Source organism: Hemiscyllium ocellatum, chromosome 18 (genome assembly GCF_020745735.1).
Source record: "Hemiscyllium ocellatum isolate sHemOce1 chromosome 18, sHemOce1.pat.X.cur, whole genome shotgun sequence".
Lineage (NCBI taxonomy): Eukaryota > Metazoa > Chordata > Chondrichthyes > Orectolobiformes > Hemiscylliidae > Hemiscyllium > Hemiscyllium ocellatum.
Genome location: NC_083418.1, coordinates 51,735,791 through 51,743,834, shown reverse-complemented (window position 1 = coordinate 51,743,834; position 8,044 = coordinate 51,735,791). Strand labels below are relative to the sequence as shown.

The 8,044-nt window shown below is 40.4% G+C and overlaps 1 protein-coding gene across 6 annotated transcripts in view; it reads left to right on the top strand.

Annotated features, from left to right (window-relative positions):
* Nucleotides 1-804: 804 nt before the first annotated feature.
* The window catches only part of mrvi1 (murine retrovirus integration site 1 homolog), a 120,191-nt gene continuing 112,951 nt past the window's right edge, over nt 805-8,044 (top strand). For all 6 annotated transcript variants that reach the window (XM_060838990.1, XM_060838994.1, XM_060838992.1 and 3 more), the window contains exon 1: nt 805-888. The gene's annotated coding sequence lies outside the window, so the exon portion shown is untranslated. The remainder of the gene's footprint in view (nt 889-8,044) is intronic.

Genomic DNA, 8,044 nt, shown 5'->3' with positions numbered 1-8,044 from the left:
GCAAGAGTGTTTGTGGCTAACACTTGTGGGACAGTGCCACAGGGCAGTCTAAACCCCCAGAAGAGAAAAAGACAACTGAAGTCATATCTTTCATGAGCTTAATGTCAGTATCGAAAAAGGATGTGAACAATCTAAATTATGCAATGTTATTTTTATCTTCAAAGAGAAAACAACTTACTGCCTGCCTATTGCATACACTCGAACAAGTTTTCTTTAAGTGGTTTTGTTTTAGTTTCCTGGAGAGAGAGAGGATGTGTAAGAGCAGCAGGGGGAGAAGGATGGAGGGATTGGGAAAGACAGTCAGACATGCTGAATGATCTAGTGGACGAAGAGCTAGTGACAAGAGTACACAGAGTGTGGGAGAATGGAGAGGGAGAGACAAAAAAAGAGAAGCAAGGAGAGAAAGGGCAGACAGAACGAGAATGAAGCAGGGAAAAGTAGACAGAGAAACTGAGGCAGGGAGGGGGAAACACAGAGTAGGGGGAGAAACAGAGCGGGGGTTGGACATTGAGAGAGATAATGAGGGGGCACACAGAAGGACAGGATGAGAGATACAGGGAGAAAAGAATAGAGGATAGAGATAGAGACAGGGAGAGAAGAGGCACAGAAACTGAAACAGTGAGAGAGGGAGAGGCAGAAAGCAAATGAGAAAGAGCAACAGAGAGAGAGAGAGAGAGAGAGAGAGAGAGAGCCAGCAAGACCAGATGGAACATTGACCTTAAATGGTAAAAGCTCCCAGGAGTGAGAGAGAGGCTGGGCTCAGAATAGCAGGAATTAGTCTGTCACTCAGTTTATGTATGCAGGGTGATCCAAATAACCGGCTTCTGAGAGGTTTATTCACCGGCTGTGAGCAGAATCGAGCTTCGTGTTTCTGTTGCTGCTGACAAGGTATAATACCTTTACCATGAGTTCTAGAAAGATACTAGAGAAATACTGAAAGCAGCCCTGAGCTTTTAAAGATAAAATTTCAGTCATGGGATTAATTAGCTGCATATAGTAGTTAAGCCGTTTAAGAAAATAATTACACTTTTTTAATGTGGTTTAGTGACTCTGTGCGTTGTGAAATATGTACTAGCAATCTTCCGAGAATCTTTGTGAAGCTTGTTGCTGTATGAAGGGTGAGAAAGCAGAAATAAAACAGTAAGGGTTGTTCTTTATAGAGAGTCTTCCAGGTGCAGCACAGCTCTCTGCAATGTTACTGGATTGTGAACTGTACAGAAATGCCATTAGGGACAAATCATTTGGAGATTAGGTGCCTCTGTCAGCTTGATTCTGTGTTACTTATTCAGGTTTCCTGTCTTTTCAATGACACCGAGTTTTTTCAGTGCAAGGCTGCATCTCCCTGTCCAAAACTTTAAAGCAAAGAATTGAAATGTTAACATGGGGAAACTTGCTAGTATCAACATCCTGTGGGAATGTTCTGCACCCAAGTCTTGAAGGCTCAGTGAATCATGAAAAAGTTGGAAGATGCCAAGATGTGTGACTGGCCTGTGCAAAACCTTGTCAAAGCAACAGTTGGTGTGAGCACTTATTGATGGGAAGTGGAGTGCAATGCAAGGATTCCACTGCCACTCAGTTACTGTTCAGATATTTGAGGTTTGTTAATAGGCTCATACGTTTGACTCTTATCTTCTCATATCAAGTGTTTCCCTGTATTTTCTGGCATTGTTGTGAGCAAATGAGTAAATGAGAATCATAGAATCTGACAGGATAAGTGGAGGCCATTCAGCCTAGTCTGTTGTTGCTGGTTCTTTAAAAGGCCCCACTCCCCTCCTACATTTCTACACAAAATGTGTCCAATTCCCTTCTGAAAGTTTTAAATGTAAATAATTTGAATCCCTGCATTATGTATTCAAAAGCAAATCCAGTTGCATAGAGTTAGAAATACTGTTTCAGATGTTGTAACTACAATGGTAGGCAGGGCTTTCACTTATATATCAGTAGTTGCAGATACATCGCAAAGGAAGTCCCACAAAAACTGTCATCAGCAAACATCCCACTTCTGACTTTATGATGGATGGAAGGTAACCCATAGGGTACTGTCCTGAGGAACCCCTGCAGTCATATTCTAAGGATGTGATGATTGGTCTTCATCAACACAATAATCTTCTATCATGCTCAGCACGATTCCAACCTTTGGAGGGTTTTCTGTGATTCCCATTGACTTTAATTTTACTAGGATTCCTGCTGCTATCAATTAAATCTATCTTGGTGGCAAGTCAGTAGCGCTGACAACACATCTGAATTCAAATCTTTAGTCCATGTTTAGACTAAGGTTTGATGAGGTTTGGAGCCAGAACCCATATTAAGCACCAATGTGCAGATTAATGCTGTGAAATTGTCTCTTACTTCATGGTGTGTTTTAATACCATCCATCATTTTGCTGATGATTGAGAGTAGACTGATGAGGCAATAACTGTCCCGATTTGATTATTCCTGCTTTTTAGTGGACAGGCATAACTGGACAACTTTCCACATTGTTGGGTAAATGCCAGTACTGGAATAGCTTGCCTAGGAGCATAACTGGTTCTGGAACACAATTCAGAATGTGGAATGTTGTCAGGATCTATATTTTTTTGCATCTAGTAGCTTCAATCATTTCTTGATATCACATATAGTCAATTAAATTCACAGAAGACTGACATCTCTGGAGACCTAAGATGCAGGCCATCCACTCGGCAGTTCTGGCTGAAGACTTCCAGCCTTGTGCACTTTGCCATTATTGAGGATGGAAGTGCTTGTGAAGCCTACTCCTGTTAGTCACTTAATTGGCCACCACTATTCACAACTAGTTGTAACAGAGCATTGACCTAACCTGTTGGTCATGGAATCACCTTACTCTGCCTATAACATGCTCTTCCTGCTGCTTAGCATGCATATATTCCTATGTTGCGGTATCACCAGATTGGTACCTTATTTTTAGGTATGCCTGGTGCTGCTCCTGGCAAGTTCTACTGTGTTCGTCATTGAACTGGGTTGATTTATTTATTTGATGGGAATGGAGATATGCTAGGCCATGAGTAACAAACTTTGGTTAAATATATTTATGCTGCTTGTGGTTCTCACAGCACCTGTTGTGGGATCTGTCCTTCAGGATTCAGCCGGTTCAATAAATAGTGGTGATCCCAAATCACCCCTACTAATAATTTTGACGTTCACTCACCTAAAATACATCTCACATAATTGCTGTTTCTTCCGCATAGGAGTACCACTGTATTAGCTGAGGGCAGACAGTAAGCAGTAGTTAAGCGGGTTTTCGTGATAATGTTTGACCTAATACCATGAAACATCATAGGATCGAAAGAGAATGTTGAGGACACCCAGGGTCATTCATTCTCAATTGTTTATCAATGTGTTGCCACCTCTGGTCATAGGGTCATAGAGATATACCCTACAGAGACAGACCCTTCAGTCCAACTCATCCACGCTGACTAGATAACCTATATAAATCTGATCACATTTGCAAGCATTTGGCCCATATCCCTTTAAACCCTTCCTATTCATATACCCATCCAGATGACTTTTAAGTGCTGCAGTCGTACCAGCCTTCACCACTTCCTCTGGCAGCTCCAAACACATACCACCCTGTACATGAAAAGGTTGTCCCTTAGGTCCCTTTGATATCATTCCCCTCTCACCTTAAACCTACGCCCTCTAGTTTTGGACTGCCCCACTCCAGGGAAAAGACCTTGCCTTTCTATAGGTGGGAGACTGGAATTGCATACAATGCTCCAAAAGTACCCTAACTAGTGTCCTGTACAGTCGCAACATGAGTTCCTGACTCCTATGCTCAATGCACTGACCAATAAAGGCAGGTATACCAAATGCATTCTTCACTATCTTGTCTACCTGCAGCTCTGGTGACCTAGAGTGACAGGGCATACCGAGGGACCATGATGGAGGTGTTTGAGCATTGTCTGCAAGTGATAGCTATTATTTGGTGGATATGCCAAGTCAGTGTATGGCTTGACTGATCTGTGGGACAGCTGTCCTAACTGTGGTACAAAGCTCCAGATGTTTGTGTGGAGGGCTTGGTGGAGTTGACTGTATGTGCTTTCATCATGTCCTGATTCAACATCTCAGCTGCACATAAGGGGTCCATTCAGTTTTACACTTCCAATTTCCAGGGTTTTGCTCAAATGTTTTTCCCTTCCACTGTGTAACAGTGGTAAGTCTCTTCTCTCCAGATATCATCTCCTTCAATTCAGAATATCCTTCTGTAAATATCTCCCTCTGCGTTTACTTAGCTTCCTCTTAAATATAACCATGCTATTTACCTCAGCCACTCTTTAATATAGCAAGTTCCATATTCCCTCCAATCTTTGGGCAAAGAAATTTCTGCAAATGACCTATTAAAGGACATATAGCTTTGGAATATGCTGACCTGGAGCCTTCCTTTCACCCATTGCAGGAGTAAAAGTAATGCATAATCCGTCATTTAGGGAGCCTTGAATAATCAAGAATAATACCTGGAGAAGAGGAAGTAGTAGTTACAATATTAAATTAGGCCATTCAACCAGTCAAGCTCATTTTGGCCTCTACAGCCAACATGAGGAAATAGTTTTAATCACATTTCCATGTCACATTTTCTTATCTCTCCAACTTTGTTTTTCAACCACCTTTTCCACCTAATGGTGAATATTGACAGTAGATTCTGCCTCAAGCACAAACCCTGAAAATGGAGGCCATATCGTTTTGCGTTAATAACATTTCCGTTTGTAGCATTCTCACTCCTTGAGTCAGGTGATTGAAGACATAGTTCAGGACTTGAGTACAAAAATTAAGGCTGAGATATCAGTGCAGTAGTAATGAAATGCTGAATCGTTGGAGGTGCTGCCTTTTAGACAAGATATTAAATTGAGGCAATTTCCCACATTGACAATACTTCTAAAATGCTCCATTAGCTCTAAAGTATGTTAGGATGTCTGGAGGTCATGCCACAGAATGGAAGTTCTTTTTATTTTATTGTCTCTTGAGTCCCTTCTAAAATATTTAATCTCTGGCTGTTCATTCTGGATCCCTCAACAGTTGGGAACTGCTTGCTTCTATACACCTTCTTCCATTCTTTCATCTTCAACTTCATGCCCAATCTTTCTATTGAATGCAAGCATAGGAGCAGGAGAAGACCATTTAGCCCTTAAAGCCTGCTCCACCATTCAGTATTATCAGCTGATCTATATCTTAACTCCACCTAATCACCTTAGTTCTGTGATCCTCAATATCCATGACCAACAAAAATATACCACATTTTGTTTTGAAATTTTTCATTGATCCCCAACCTCAGCAAGGTTTTAGGAAAAGAGGTTTCCACTACCATTTGTATGAAGGAGTCCTTACTGATATCACCCTTCAATAACTTAGCTCCAACTTTAAGGTTATGAGCTACCTCACTAGATAAAATTGTTCATCTCTAGATACACGATATAATTCTTTAATCTTTTTAAACAGCTCAATCACCCATTAATCACCTGTATTTCAGTGAATGCAAACCTGTCCTCATTGTAATTCTTTTAACCCATGTATTATTCAGTCAGTCTGCACCACATCTCTTTCAGGCCAATGTGTGCTTCTTGAAGGAAAAGTGTGGATGTTGGAAATTAGAAAAAGAAAGGGAATGCTGGATGTCAGGCAGCATCTGTGGAGAGAGAACATTTCAAGTTAAGACCTGAAACATTAATGCTTTCTTTCTCTCCACACATACTACCTGACCTGCTGAGTATTCCAACATACCTCCTTTCCTGATGTTTGGTGCCAGCAGTGTATTGAATACTCCAGATTGTGTCTAACTAGAACTTTATATATCTGTTACAAGTGTAGAAGTAATTAATTAACTTAAATATTTACAAAACATAGAAATGTCGAGCAAAACTGCAGGAGTAGGCCATTCAGCTCTTCGAGCATGCCCTATCATTCAATATGATCATTGCTCATCCAACTCAGTACCCTTTTCCTACTTTCACACCCATAGGTTTGATACCTTAGCCTAAGAGCTATGCAGTATCTAACTCCTTCTTTAAACATTCAATTTTTTTACCTCAACGACTTTCTGTGGCAGAAAGAATTTATGGAGCTCTTCCCATGTAGTAAATTGTTCCAAAGTGCTGCACCAGTATGTTAATTAGACATAATTCTTTATCAATTACCCACAGAAGGAACTATTGAAGCAGATGAAAAATAAGCAAGGTCATATAAATATTTTGTAAGGATCACCTGGAAGGCTGATTGAGGAATGGGGTTAGGAAGATAGAAAGGCAAAGACATTTGGGGAGAGAATTTTACAGCTAAGGACTTCATATAAGAATTAGGATATACAGCTCTTCCAGTGCGTTCAATTATTTAATACTCAGAGCTAAACTTTTGCATGCACATCAATTTCAACCTCATTCCCATATTCTTTGGTTCCCTTTGTGCCCAAAGATTAATGTTCATATCTTGAGTGGCAAGCAATGGAAATTAGGGATAATGGGTAGGTACTCAAATTGACAGTGGTCATCCACAAGTATCTGTGTTACAACCTCAATTATTCACATTATTTATTAATGACTTGGGTAATGGCATATATCCAAATTTGCCATTGACACAAAGTTAGGCGGCATTATAAACTGTGCAGATGATAGCAAAAGATTAAAAAGGGACACTGATAGCCTGAGTGAATGTACAAAATTGTAGCATTTGAAGTTCAATCTAAGCAAGTGTGAGTTGGTTTAAAAAAGGATAGATCAGGGTGCTTTCTAGATGCTATAAAGTTAAATAAAGTGGATGTCCAAAAAGACTTGCTATGAGGGTTAAGGGACATAGAGAAAATGAGGACTGCAGATACTGGAGATCAGAGTCAAAACGGGTGGCGCTGGAAAAGCACAGCAGGTCAGGCAGGATCCAAGGAGCAGGAGAGTCGATGTTTTGGGCATAAGCACTTCATCAGGAACAGTTAAGGTATATAAGCCTTTAAAATGTCACACACAAGTGCAAAAATAATCCAGAAAGCCTTTCTATCTAGAAGACTAGAGTACAAGGATGCAGACGTTATTCTGCAGTTATATAAAATGCTGGTTAATCCCCACTTGAAGTACTGTGAGCAGAGCTGGTCATACCTTAGGAAGGTTATATTGATCTTGAAGGGAGTACTACATGGTTTACAAGAATGGTACCTGGACCTCAGGGTTAAAATATGAAGAGAGATTATGCAAATTAGGCTAGTTTTCTCTAGAATTTAGAAGGTTAAGGATGATCTGATCAAAATCTTCAAGGAATTAACAGGAAAAGGCAGGGTAGACAAAGATAAACTGTTTCCACTAGTTGGGGATTCTAGGATTATGGGACACAGTCTAACAATTAGGGCCAAACCATTCAAGAGAGATGTTAGGAAGCACTTCTCCACATAAAAGTGTGGTAGAACTCTCTACTACAAACAACAGTGAATGCAAGATCAGCTGCTAATTTTAAATATGAGACAGATAAATGTTTGCTAAATAAAGATATTAAGGAATATGGGCCAAAGGTGCATGGAGTTAGGCCACAGGTTAGCCATGATCTCATTAAATGATGGAACTAGCTTGAGGTGCTGACGAGAATATTCCTGTTCCAATGTATACCCAATGGCTGAGCAGCCATAGTTCTCTGGGGTGGAAAGTTCCAAACATTCATAACTATCTGAATGAAGGTGTTTCTTTTCACTTTAATCTTAGATAGCCGATCCCTTAACCTGAGGCTGTGTCCTGTCCCTGAGACTCCCAGCTATGATAAACATCTTCCCCACAATTGCTTTGTCCGTTTCAGCGTGATCATTATTGAAAACTACTGAGAGTATAGATCTTTTCTTCTTAAATTTTCCTCATAGGGCACACCTCTTGTCATAGAAACCAATCTTGTGAACATTCATTGCACTGCCCCGAGGTCAAATGCTTCTTTCCTTAGTAAGAAGTCCAAAATTGTACACAGTCCTCCAGGAGTGGTCTCACCAAGTTCTTAAATAACTTCTGTAAGATTTCCATCCCTTTATATGTCAAGTTCCTTGCCTGTTAACTTGCTTTAATCGCGTTCAAAG